Source organism: Cavia porcellus, unplaced genomic scaffold, assembly GCF_034190915.1.
Source record: "Cavia porcellus strain 051 isolate PalLab524CR breed Dunkin Hartley unplaced genomic scaffold, mCavPor4.1 scaffold_8, whole genome shotgun sequence".
Lineage (NCBI taxonomy): Eukaryota > Metazoa > Chordata > Mammalia > Rodentia > Caviidae > Cavia > Cavia porcellus.
In genome coordinates, this window is record NW_026947491.1 from 38,758,721 (window position 1) to 38,773,397 (window position 14,677).

General features: G+C 37.5%; 1 long non-coding RNA gene across 1 annotated transcript; it reads right to left on the minus strand.

Annotated features, from left to right (window-relative positions):
- Positions 1-4,321: 4,321 nt before the first annotated feature.
- Positions 4,322-9,170, minus strand: LOC134477291 (uncharacterized). Its single transcript, XR_010049234.1, has 2 exons — positions 9,075-9,170; positions 4,322-4,386 (listed from the first exon to the last, which is right to left on the minus strand). It is a non-coding gene; the product is annotated as an uncharacterized LOC134477291 (long non-coding RNA).
- Between the last annotated feature and the right edge of the window lie 5,507 nt (positions 9,171-14,677).

Consider the following 14,677-nt stretch of genomic DNA (forward strand, 5'->3'; position numbering starts at 1 on the left):
GTACAAAAGATATTGTGAATTGGCAATAAATGGTTCAACAGAAAAGAGAAACTGGGATGGGGGAAAGGAGAAAGAAAGCAGAGGAAAAGGGAAGATTGTATATAATGCAAGATTGCTAAGATAGTGACGTAGCTAGTTTTTAGTTCATTGAAAAGAAAGGTTTGGGTTTTTAAAAATATTTTAGCTTTTTTTTAATTTCATGAAATTTTTAATATCATAAAAACTATGCACGTGTCTATAACATTTTTTCTTTACATTACAAAACATATCCTTTCAAAAACAATAACTAATAAGCAGTAGTTATTTTGCCTATAGTTTTTCTTTTTTAAAAATTTCTTAATTTTATTTTAAAGAGAATAAAACCAAGCAAAATAAAACAGAACAAAGCCAATCAAAACAAACCAATGTAAGTAGCACAGGACTTCAAAACAATATGAAATCAACAATGGTTACCATAATGGCTCTTGTTGTCTTCAAAACAGCAGATATCTGTAGACATAGTAAAAGTCAGACAATACACAACAGAAAAGAACTAGTGAAAGCAAAACAATGAATACAATAAAGGACTCCAAAACAAGACAATAGCAAATTCAAAATGATGATCATAATATGTCTTGCAATCTTTTAAATAGCTGCTCATGTCATTAGATATAACAAAATAAACAAGACAAAACAGAATCAAACCCAACCCAACAAAACACTGAGAATGATATGGTTTCCGGGAGGAATCACCTCCTGGTGAGCCTGGTTCTCCCCCAGCCGATCCAACCCCCCCACAGTCTGCGAATGGCGCCGACTCAGGAAGAGAGCCTTGGGTCTGGCTGTCCCTACGCCGTCATCAGCCCACGCATGGTTCTGGTTTCCAAGCAGGGATCACCTCCTTGTGAGGCCTCGTTCTCTCACTCTGCAATCTGCTAATCTGCTTGCCTGTTTTGAACTGTTTTATTTTTTTCTATGTAAAAAAATAAAGTGAAATCAGTCAATACTGCCATAAAAAGAGTAATTAGGAAAATCTAGTTTCACTGAATATTAACATAATTTGCAGGTAGAGAAATTACAGGAAATATAAATTTGCATTACACAATAGTATAAAAAATAAGAAAGCTGTGAATAGAGAATAGAGATCCCCAAAACACCTAATTACAGCTAAGAATTTAAAATATATTTATTTAGTATTTTAATATTTTATGTCAGTGACTTAATATCTTAAGTGAGTGGAACAATATGAATAATTCAGAAATACTGCAGCAAAGAAGCCAGTTGGAGAAAGTGCTGAAGTACTTTACTTCTTCTACCCAAATAAATTTGGTAGATCAATAATAAATACAAAACATGAAATGAAAAAAGTACTTTTCTTTTCCCTTCCCTCCTTTCCCTCTCCTTCCTCCCTAGTTCTCCTTCCCATTTGAATATTTTCTTCCTTTTTCACAATATTATACATTTTGGTCCTTATGTACACTTTTAGTTTCTCACACCAGAGAAGTAATGTGGTATTTACACACGTATCTGACTTATTTCACTTGAGCATCACCTCAAGGTGCAGCCATTTAGCTAGAAATGTCTCAAGCTTATCCTTCTTTATCCATCAGTTAATATGCATTTGAGTTCATTCCAAGATATAGCAATTACAAACTGCTATAGACATGGATGTTTATGTGGTATGATGCTTTTAATACTTTCAAGAAGATACCAAAAAAGGGGATAGCTGGGTCAAACTAGTCTTAGTTTTCTGAGAAATCTCCACATTTATTTCTATAGTAGTTGCACCAGTCTATACTTCCACTAACAGTAGAAAAGGATTCCTTTTCCCCACAGCCCTGGCAACATTGATTATTGGTTGATTTCTTGATAATGGCTATTCTTTCTGGAGTTGAATCTCAATGCTGTTTTAATTTGCATATCTTGGATGACCAATGATACTGAATATTTTTTCCTATATTTGTCATTTCTACTTCTTCATCTGAAAACTGTATATTCATATCACTATACCATTTTTGGATTGGGTCTTTGTATTGGGGAGGTCCTAATTATTTTGAGTTCTTTATATGCTCTAGATGGTAGTCTTTTGTGAGAGGAAGATATCTCAAAAAGTTTTTCCCACACTGTGGGTCATCTGTTTACTCTGATAGTAGATGCTCTTGCTGTGCAAAAGCTTAATAAGGTGAGATCCAGCTGGAAAGTTAGCTCAAACTGGGGATTTAGCTCAGTGACATAAGTGCCTGCCTGGCAAATGCAAGGCTGTGAGTTTGAGCCCCAATTAAAAAAAAGTGAGATCCCAGATGTTGATTCTTTGTGGTAGTTCCTGTGCAATTGCAATTTTGTTCATAAAGTCATTCCATACACCAATGTTTTAAAGAGTTCTACCTATTCTATATTCTAGGAGATTTAATTTCTATTTTAATATTTAGATCTTTGGCCCATTTTGATTTTAATTTAGTGCATGAAAATAGATATAGGTCTAGTTTTAATCTCGTGTGTGTGTAAAGCCAGTTTTCCAGCACCATTTAATAAAGATTTAATAAAGTGGCTATATTTCTCTCAGTGAATGTGTTTGATACCTTTATTAAAGATAAGGTAGCTCAGTATATCTGAAGTTTTTATGAGCCTTCTAATCTGTTCCATTGATCCTTGAGTTTCTTTGTTTGTTTGTTTTGCCTGTAGCATGCTGTTTTTAATCATAGCATTTTGTAGTATACTTTCAAGTCAGGGATTACAATGCCCCCTGATTTACCTTTGTTGCCCAGAATTGCCTTTGCTATTCTTGGTCTCGTGTTCCAAATGAATTTTAGGATTTTTTTTCCCTAATGCTGTGAGACATGTTGTTGAACTTTTGATCAGGGTTGCATTGAATTTGTATAACAATTTTGGAAGTCTAGCCATTTTCACTACATTGGTTCTTCCTATCCAAGTGCAAGGTGCTTGAGTAGGAAGAACTGTTCATTTTCTGATGTCCTCTTTAATCTCCTTTTTCAGAGTACTGTAGTGCTTCCTTCATTAGATTGATTCCTATGTATTTCTTTTTCTTTTTGCTTTTGGATGCTATTGTGATAGATGTTATTTCCCTAATTTTTCTTTCAGTGAGTTTGTTATTCATTTGCAGGAAATTTTTTTAGTATTATCTTAGTATCCAGTTATGCTACTGAATTTATTTATTAAATCTACAAGCCTTTGGTGGAATTTTGGGGTCTTCTAGCATATCATTTGCAAGTAACAATAATTTAACTTCTTCTTTTCCTATCCTTATTCTTTTTATTTTATTCTCTTGTCTAATTGCACTGGCTAATATTTCCAGAATTTTATTGGAAATGAGTGGTGACAATGGCTATCCTTGTTTTGTTCCTGATTCACTAAAGAAACCTTTGTACAAGTAGCTAAATATATACAGAGAGAGTGTGATGCTACTATTTGTTGTAGTTAGAAAGTAGACAAAGGAGCCAAGAATTTTGCTCAGCAGCATAGGAACCTGCCTGGCAAGCACAAGGTCATGAGTTCAAATCCCCGTACCAAAAAAAAAAAAAAAAAAAAAAGACAAAATTTAAATGTCTGTCAGGAGAAGACTAAATAAAGTGTCTCTATAAAATGGATTGCTACATAGTTGTTCAGAACATATACTTGTACATGTGTTGATATGAAAAATATCCAAATGAAATTGTTTAAAGTGGAAAATAGAAAAGTAGTATAATAAGGAAAAATTCTACAGATTACATTTTGGATATATATTAATGCAAATTTATGGAGAAATACAAATAATAGTTATGATGATGCTTAGCTAAAATTATAGTATGTATGCATGCATTAGTAAGGAAATAGGCTTTTATTCTCACTATTAAACTCATTTGTATTATTACAATTATTTAATTATGATTAAAATTCAATAATTTAAACCATTAATTCTTCCATACAATCATCAATTCTGTATTTTTATCTTTCAATCTATCTAAAACATTATCAAATTTTTTAGAAAACCAAAATTGGACATCCAGAGTAGATTCTAGATGCGTAAACTAAGGAGTCTGTCATAATGAAAGAGGGAGCCACAGCCATCAGTAGTGGCTAAGTCCCTTTTCCATTGTTAGGAGAAAGTCTCATCTTTCTTATCAACACTGCAAAAATGAAAAACAATAGTACTAGCAGCAATAGCCAGTGTTTACTGAGCAGTACATGGATTCAGTGCATTAATGTTCTCACTGAGTGTTCAAATTCAATATAGAAGAGGTGCTATCATCAGTTCCTTTCTCCCAACAAGAAAACCGAGGATCAGAGAGCAAAATTAGGAAATATCACAAGAGAGGCAGGCTTCAGTGCTGGGCACAGCACTTACTGCTGTGTGTCTTCCGGAAAGTGTTTCAATGACCTCAGCAGATTGGCTTTATAGGCAGAAAACGCCTGAAAAAAGCAGAAATAGGGAACAAAATGTGAGTTGTTATTTTGAAGTGACTTTCCTTCTAGAGTAAAAGCAGAGGTCACTTCCTTAGTATGTCGGTCCTGGTATATGGGTCCTTTCACACTATGAAATATTGTATTTGGTCTTCATTCCATTTCCTGCCAGGCAACTCCTAAGTCTTAGTATCTCTGAAGTATACTGAGTTTGTTGTTGTCTGACAGCTCTCAGGTAGCTTCAGGACGGGGGTTAGTCATCAGAAAGACCAAGATAGGATTAGAGGGTTGGGACTAAAGATTAGTTGACCACCGGTGGCCAGTGATATAATTAGTCATGCTTATAAAGCCATAACAAAAACCCCAAACAACTGGCTTCCAGGAGCTCACAGATAACTTACATCATGGAGGTTCCTAGAGGGTGACCTACCTGGTTTTGGCATGGAAGTTCCATATTTTTCATCTATATCCTTTCCAGGCATGTCTTTGTCATATCCTTCATAAGCAACTGGTAATCCTAAGTGTTTCCTTGAGTTCTGTTTAAGCAAATTAACTGAACCTGGAGAGGAGCTTGTGGGAAAGCCCATTTATGGCAAATCAGTTGCAAGCATATATAGAACAACCTTCAGCTGATGATTTGCATCTTAAGGGTAGAGAACACAGTGATCTTTGCACTGAGCCTTCACCCCTGGGGGATCTGATGTCGTTTTCAGGTAGACAGTGCCTGAACTAAATTGGATCACAGGACATCCAGCTGGTGTCAGCTGCAGAATTGCTTGCTATTAGGGAGAAATCCTAATGTGATCCAAATGTATTGTAGCAAAAATTAAGCCTGAGACTCTTATCCACAAACCTCATAATTGATTGTCATGAGTTTCCTGGAGTTTTTTGTTTGGCTGGTTGGGTTTTTGTTTTATTTTGTTTTGCTTTATTTCTGGTTTGTTGAGCCTAGTGTAGAAACTCATTCCAAAAACCATGGCCTCGCATAATTTTTGTTTAACAGCAGTAAACAAGATCAAGAATCCCGCTTCCCTACTGGTTATAATCTAGAAACAGATGTAAAAATAATTAAAATAATAAGCTCCAGAACAAGATTACAGGTACAGAGTGATGGGGAAAGGGGTTAATTTAGGCTAAGTGTCAGGGAAGGCCTCTATGGCAATTGTCTTGAGATCTGAATGACAATAAAGGTCAAATCCTACAAAAATCAAGGAACAGAGCAACTTGAAAAGTCCTAAGTAAGAGAAGCCTAGAAGAGGGTCAAAATGCCTGGAACCTGGATTTCATTGGATAAGACCTGAAAGATTCATAGCCAGATCTAGTAAAGCCATTTAGGCTGTGATGAGGTGTCTTGATTTTGTTCTGCTTGTAACAGAAAGCCCCTAAAGGGTTTTCTACAAGGAATGAGATTACTCTGTCCTCTGTACTGAAGGTGATGATAGGAAAACAACAGGTTTCCCCAGAAGTGCAGTGAGATGATTCAGAATGAAGCTGGGGGTGAAGAAAAGTAGGTGGATTTAAGCTTTCCTGGAGAAGAGATGCCAGGACTTGCTGATAGAGTATATGAAAGTAGTAATAGGAAATCAAAACCAGTTCCACATTAGACTGGAGCAAGACTGTTGTGCCATTTACCAGGCTTTTAATAGACTGAAGGGGACCAGGAGAGACTGAAGACTAGCCTCGAAGCAGTTTTGAGGGTCAACTGGAAGAGGTATCAAAGCTTAGGGCATAGGAGCTTGGAGAGCCTATTAGCCATCCACGCAGAGTACATAGAAAGCCGTTGCCTCCACCACGATGGAGGTGAAGAGGTCACGGCTGAACCTGTAAATGTGCCAGTCATCCACTGAGGAAGGACACTCACACAGGAATAGGACAGATAAGCCAGGCAAGCGTGTGTTGAAAGAAGGCAGGAGAAGGCAAATGGACATGATAAGGAGAGAGAAGGCAGGCAGCAAATCTGGCTTGAGTGTATCCATGAGAGGAGACTTAGGAACAGCCCTGATTTAGGAGGGCATCCACTTAGAAGCTGAGGAAAAGAGTGAGAGGCTGAAGAAAGCACTGAGGGGTCAATAAGCACAATAAGTGACTAGATGTGAAGAGTTCTGAGTCACTTCTATATACCTGTTTCAGGGACATGAAGGGGTAAACAGCTCCACTATAGTGAGGTTAGAGGAATAAAACTGAGAAAGTGGAGACAGTGACTCTAAACAACTTTAAAGACATGTTGCTATGAAAAAGCAAAACTGTATCCAGAGGGACAAGGTCAAAGAACAGGTTTGGCTTTGCTTTTATGATCTAAGATTCTATGCCCTTGACTACTGACAGAGTGGCAGAGTCCTGGGCTTTTTGCCCTGATGAGGGCAACCAGTGACAGGTCAGGCTGGCTGAGAGAGGAGCCAGGTCATCCCTGTGGGTCAGAAGGGAGGCAGAGCATGAAGGCAGAGTGGGCTTCGGAACAGTTTATGGGAAGATCTAGTCCCCACAGCTTCTACTTCACAATAAAGTTTGAGAGAAAGACTCCAGTGAGAGGCGAGGAGATAGAGTTGTTGGAGCATTGTAGGGAGAGAAGCCATTAACAACGCCAGCGGGAACAACTAAGAGCAGCATGGGGCAGCCTCCAAGCCTGGGGAGATTCCTAGTGTGCCCATGATCCTGAGGTAAACCACTGAGGTTGGTATCTATGTTCCCAGTTTGCCCCTTTTAGCTGCTCATGCTATGTGGATGATACCTACTGACGGGGAAAAGAAGTGCCCAGGGATGCACATTCCTAGCATTCAACGAAACAGGCCAGTTTGGGGCAGTGTTGTACGATAGGGAGAGCTTAGTATAGGAGCCACTTTGAGTCTCCCAACGCCTTCCCTCCCAGCACCCAGCTGTGTTCAGATGTTCCCACGGCTCATGAGTGCCTCAGGAATGGGACACACAGCTCACCCTGCTCCAAGCAAGGACACTGGCATTCTAACCAATCAGCAAATGCTATTCCTTTGACAGTGATTATTAACTACTCCAGGAGTGGGCCTAGGACCAACATGTACCAACCAAACAGAAGAAGACTAATTCCAGGGGTGATAACCCTGTTTCTCTCCTACTAGATTAGGGAAGAAAAAACAAAAGCTGAGGCTTCAAGATGAAGGTGATGCTGAAGAAGAGTGGAGATTTGGAGATCATCTAGGAGTCAGGGACATTGTTGAATCCATGAACTAAACAGCTTCAAAGATCCTCTTACCTCTAAATTTCTTGTTGAAATAATGAGCCTCTCGAGCACAGATGCGTGCGCATGCATGTGCACGCACACACAAACACATACACACTGGCTTCAGGTGGGGTTTCTGTCCCTCAGAGCAAAAACACCTAGTGATCATTGGGTTTTGTTGGTTATGGTTTGTTTTGTTTGCTTTTGTTTTGTTCATCTAAGTACAGGAGAAATCCTCCTGGCCACTGACAGATGCCCGCATGGCTCTCAGTTTAACACACTGGCTGAGGAGTGGAGGGAATGCCTATAGCCAACAGGTTTCTCTAAAGATTGGGCCACTTCTGCTCCCACAGCTTAGGTTTACCAACAGGCAGACATATTTGTCCACAAACTGGTTTTGCCATTATATAAACCACAGACTATGAGAAGGAATTGTCATTGTATAACATCTAAACTGAATGTGTTCAATAAACAATAAGAAGAAGTAACTTAAAACATCGTAGAGCTGTTACAGATGAAACAAATACAAATAATTGGGGATTTTTTAATGCAGAAGAATTGTAAACTCAGATGTCTCTTTGTTTTGACCTTCCTCTAATCACGTCAAAATTGGAGGCCACCAACACTAAATCAGATTTTACTTGGTAAATGTCCATGCAGAACTTCAATTTATTGTCATGTGTTTTAAAAGAAGTCTTAGCTCTTTGATATATTGTCGAATGAAGCTGTAATCATGTTGTACTTTAATAAAATATTCAAAATGTTTTTCAGTGTTAGTTTGTCCTGCTTTAACTTCCGACTACTACTTCCTACTCTGATGATGTGAGCAGACCTGTCACAATGGTCCCTCCCACAAGATGACCTGCCCTCCCCAAACTTTCTGACTTTTCCACCTCATCAGCATGGTACTAGTAAAACAGTATTGCTTACAAAATTCTAAATAATGTTCATTTTAATAAAAGGCCCAGCAAGATCTCCATTAAAGTGTTAGCCACTATTTCTAAATTAAGAAATTTGGATTTTTTTTCTTACCATAATGCTTGTGAAAAAATATTGATGTGAACTAGTATAGATTTTGTGGCAGGAAAATAAAAATAAAATATTTTTAGAGCAAGAACAAAGAATATTTTGCTTTTAAATGAGAATTTACTCTTCACAAAAGACTTTTAGGTTTATCGAGGTCTGTTATATACACACTTTGTAACCACAAATTTGTAACCACTGATTTGGAGAAATCAGTCACTCCTACATATAGATGAGGAAATCTCAAAGTAGAGAGAGAATATTTGGCCTCAATGGCAGAGTTATTAACTATTCCATTTTACAACTGAAAAAAAAAAAGTATTTGAAAGCTATTTGATCCCAACTAAACCTTTTCTTTTTCCAGACAAGTACCCTGCAAGGTTAAGTGGTGGCTCAAAATCACAGTGACAGTGATAACAGGAGGGACTTAAGCAGATACAGCACTAAACACTTCATCTTGTCTTGTTCTCATGACACTTACATGGTTTTCAAGGGGTAGGACTGGTCAAGATCAAGAGTCCATCCTGGATTCTCCAGTGTAGATGTATCACCTACACTCCTGACACCAGGACATCCTGGAAGAAGAATGTTATTGCCAGCTGAGAAACAGACATGGGTGAGATCATGGCATGAAGGGCCAAGATAGAGCCATAGGCAGCAGGAAAGCTGGCAACTCACTGGGAAACATAACTGGGGTGAGACTGGAGAGCAGAATCAGGAGAGCAGTCAAAGCCAGCCCTTAAGCCCCACTCTGACCACCAAGGGCTGCTCATAGAAGCAAAATGGTAAGAACAAGTATAGTGAGGCTAAGGGACAAGGCAGGAATTGTCATCTTGATTCTTGTGTTTTGCCCATGAACTTCCCAGATTCCAGATATCACACACAAGTGAGACATAGGCATGAAAGAAAGACATACTGTTTATATGAATTTCCACTAAGAGTACATCAGTAATTCTCAATGAGGGAGAGATCTGTGTCTCCCAAGAAATATTTGGCAATGTCTAGAGACAATTTTATTGTCACATAGAGGGTAGAGGCATTATTGGTATCTAGGAGGTAGAATTCAGGAATGCTACTAAAACCCCACAATGCCTAAAACATGGCCCAAATGGCTATGGTGTAAATTGAACTGAAAGTCTTTGAAAGCTAACACTGCAAAAAAGAAGTTAATCTAACCCAGCCCCTTCCTATTTCAGATGAGGTTGTGCAACACACATCTCAGCTTTCAGAGAAACAGTGAACTGGGGCAAAGGGCACTGGAGCAGCTGAGGCCATGACAACTAAGCTCTAGATCAGTAGTCTTAAGTGTGGAAAACAAGATTTCCACGGACAGGGGTTGGAAGGAGTAGGACTTGGTTTGGGGATGATTTAATCATATTATATTTATTGTGTACCTTATTTTTATTATTACTACATTGTAGTACATAATGAAATAATAACATAATTCATCATTATGCAGAATTGGTGGAAGCCCTAGGGCTAGTTTTCTGCAATTAAATAATCCTATCTGTGGATAAATGAAAGATAGTGAAATCTGAAGTATCTTGGTCATGTCCAATCTAGTCCATAGTCTCATTTTTGTTTGTGTCACTGAAGAAAACCCTGCTTCACAAAACAGGATGTTGGGAAGGAAAGCAGATTTTTCAGTGCTTTTATACCAAACTCAGGGTATTTTGCTTTGACTTTAATCCAGAATACATGGATATTTGAAGTTATCTCAAACATACTTTTAAGACCACCATCACATGCAATCTCAACTGTCTATCCTCCTCTGGCACAGAGTCAATTGACCTGGATTATTCACAAATAGATCAAGGATCCATCCCTACCCAGTTCAGGAGTCGTTTGCAGTTGGGAAGTAATGCTCAAACTCTTTGGAAAGCTGAGATCATGTACCAGCTAAGAGAAAGAAAGCCCTGACTTAATCTCTTACAAAATCTCTGCTGAAATTTCAAACACATCAAAATCCTCCCAATGTTCACTTGTCACTGCTCCCTAGTTTGTATTTGAGTACATCCACTTTATCTGCCAATCTGAACACAGTTGTTGTTCTCCCCTGAACATATTGAGTTCTTTGAGCAGGTTGAATAAATCACAGAAGCAAGAAAATTTTGCAGCCCATTCTGTGTCACTAAAATGTGCTGTCAGTGGAGACAGTTTTTCTAAAAGAAATCTATGGACCAACTCTTGAAGCTCAAAAACTTGGCCAGTGATCCACTTTTAGAAAGTCATAAAAGTTCTGTGTAATGTAAAGACATATATGTTCTGGGTCCATCTCCTAAAAGTTATGTGAATAGATACATGAGTTAAGGCCATGTACAATGAGTCCAGAGCTTACAAATGAGTTCCTTTCTGGGAGAATTTTCATAAATAGGATTCATTCATAACTCTGACAAAAGTGAGTCTTATTCACCTTGACACAAATATACAATTTAAAGTATAAAAACCAAATATATGCACATTCACACACAAATACAGTAAGTCCCTATCTGTGCTATACTACCATACACTATTGTGCTGCACAGTGAGCATATGGGAGCATAATTGTGACAAGCAGGCTGCTTCTGTCAACCGTTTGCATCTATGAATGCTCCTATGTGAGGTCTGTTCATATCTGTGAAAGTTCACAACTCAAATGTTCACAAGTTGAGAACTTACTGTACTTTATTTATTTTTTATTTTGCTTTTTTATTTTAAAGAAAATAAAACCTAACAAAATAAAATAAACTAGGTCAGGGATTTAGCTCAGCAGTGTAAGTACCTGGCTGGCAAATATGAGGTCATGAGTTTGATCCCCAGTACCAAAAAAATACTAACAAGAATAATAATAATAATAATAATAATAATAATAAAAACAGACTAAGTCCAATCCAAACAAAACAGTAAAAGTGGTATAGAACTTCAAAACAGGATAATAGGAAATCAACAATGGCTGCCATAATATAACTTGTTATCCTTGAAATAGTTGTCCATACGATCAGACATAGCAAAATCAAATAAAACAAAACAGAATAAAACCAATCAACAAACATTGAATAAAACAAAACAATAAATCAGAACAAAGCAAAACAATGAGAAAAATATTGGATTTCAAATATAAGACAGAAGGAAATCCCCTATATTTGCTATATTGCATACTGTTATCCTCTTAATAGATGCTTAGACTACAAACTTTAGGCCTGCAAAATCAATCAAATAATACAAGCATTTAGCTGATTTGCACATCAACTGAGCCTATCTTCTGAATCAGCCAGTTGCTGGGAGTTGATGTGGAGCTGTGTTCTTGATTCTCAGCCTGTGCACTAGTCAGCTCAAGGGAAGGGTGAATTGGCTTGTCTCTCTTCCTGGGCCCCAAGTGGCTTTCACAACTCACAGAAAGGGTGAATTAACTTCTTTTTGTACTCCTCCTAGGCCCAGTATGGCTCCTACCAATTCACAGGAAGAGCGAACTGGTTTGCCTCTCTTCCTGGTCCTTGCATGGTTTGCACAGCTCACAAGAATGGTGAACTGGATTATCTCTCTTTGTGGCTCCACATAGTTTGCACAGTGCATAAGAAGGGTTAATTGACTTGTCTGTCTTCCTGGGCCCTTCATGGTTTGCACGGCTCATGAAAAGAAAATGTTGGCTTCTTGTTGTACTCCTTCCAGACCCAGCATGGCTTTTGCCGACTCATGAATAAGACAAAGAGATTTGTCTCTCTTTCTGGGCTCCACATGGTTTGTGTGTCTCACAGAAAGGGTGAACTTGTTTCTCGCTGTACTCCTCACAGACACAGAATGGCTTCTGCCAACTCATAGGAAGGGTGAACTGGCTTATTTCTCTTCCTGAAGACCATATGGCTTGCCCATCTCATAGAAAGGGTGGATTGGCTTTCCTTACTGTACTTCTATGTGGCTGACAACATTAAAAAATGTTGTTAAGTTCATGTAACATTCTTTGGCTAGCCTGCATTTCTGTATGGGTGACACAGTACATAGGTAGACTCACATTCAGAAATAATACGACATCCTTGACTCAAGTAGTGAAACCAGAAAGCCATCCAGTCATGGCAGCCACTGTGCCCTTGGGCGTATCAAGACAAAATGACCAATTCATTTTTTTATTTTAAAAAGCAAAGAAGAAAAAAGATAGAAATGATGCAGACTTTCAACAAAGGTAGGAAATTAACACTAGTTAATACACTGCATATTGTTAGGTTATAAGTAGTTGTTCAGGTTACAAGATCTAGGCATAAAAAATAAAAAATCCAACAGTGACAGCACAAACTATTCTTTTTGATGAACTAACAGATATTAGTAGTATAGTTACTTTCTTGCTTACATGCACATACATATATTTATATATGTATACCTACACACCTTTTCCTTTCTTCTTTATCTCCTTTTGTCTATCCTAGGTCGTCTTTCCTTTTGAGCACTTTCTTTCCCTTTCATTATTACAATATCTGTTGTACATTTTGGATCTTATTACTCTTTCAAGTTTTTTTTTTTACACTAAGGAAACAATACAATGTTTATAAATGTGAGTTTGATTTATTTCACTTATAAGAATGGTCTCAAGTTGCCTCCATTTAACTATAAAAGCCTCAAGATTAGCTGTCCCTAAGACAAAGGACTTATATGTAGAAAATAAAAAGAACTGAAAAACATCAAGCCCCCCAAATTCAAAGACCCAATCCAAAAATGGGCATCTGAAATGAAAACACTTTTCTCAGGTGAAGAAATACAAATAAAGAAAAAAGAAATGCAAATAAATACATGAAGAACTGTTCAACATCTCTGGTCATTCAAGAAGTGCAAATTAAAACAACATTGAGATTCCATCTCACTCCAGATAGAATGGCTGCCATCAAGAAATCAACCTGTAACAAATGTTGGTAAGGCTGTGGGGAAAAAGTAGCTCTTCTCCACTGTTGGTGGGAGCATAGACTGGTGCAACCACTGTCGAAATCAGTATGGAGATTCTTCAAAAAACTGGGATTTGAAGTCTCATTCAGCCCAGTTATTCCCCTTCTGAGTATTTTCCCAGAAAAACTGAAAATGTCACGCCACAGTAATATACATGCACTCATGTTTATAGCAGCACAATTTGTAAAAGCTAAATTTTGGAAAAAACCCAAATTCCCATCAGCCACAGAATGGATAAAAAAGATGTGGTGTTTTTATACAATGGAATATTAGTCAGCTATAAAAATGATCAATTGAGTTTTTTGGTGTATAATCATTCAAAAAGTTGATTGGCTCTACAGTTGTAGTGTTGGTTGTCAACAAAAGCACATAAAGTATCCTTGTGCATATCCTCCTGGAAAATCTATCACACAAAGACAAGTATTATTTCCTTGTCAACATCAATAGAATCATCATCCTGGATTGTGTACCATGATGACTAATTAATCTTCTCTAATAATACTCTATTATCTCATCAATTCATCTACTTATGGTACTAGCATATGTCACTTTTTGATCTGTAATCTCTCCTAAAAGTTCATGACAAATGTCCTTAGTAGAAAACAGGATCAATTCTTCCCCAATAGTGAACAGTTTCTTAGCTCTGGCAACACAGCAACTAAGAATGATACTCTCAATGCAGGCACATTTGATAAAGTGATAATCTTCAATAACTCTTTCTGTTCTACCCATCCATGTGTTTATTTTTTCTTTGGAAAAACTCCAAAGATGTGTGTTTTAATGAATGCAGGATACTTGTTTTCCATATGCTGAAGTCATTCTGAAGATTTCACGACTTCATTGAATAGGTGGAAACTACATATTACACGATGTAGATTTAGAGAATGTAAATTATCTGTTGCAACAAATCTGTACTTTAAGTAGGACTCTTGATGTTGTCTTTTAAATCTGACTTTCTTTTGTTGGCATTTTTAGAGTTTTCTATAAGAAAACTCTAAAGATTATTAAAAATAATCTGAAGACTATTGGATCTTTACCCCTTTACAAAGAGGCTTGCCAGTGATATTTGTATTTTATCATTTTGGTTAGGGTTAGCTTGTAGGCTCACCTAAACTGTGATTGAGTCAAGCACACAGCATAGGAAATAGGTGTGGAAGAAAGTGGTAAATAAACTGA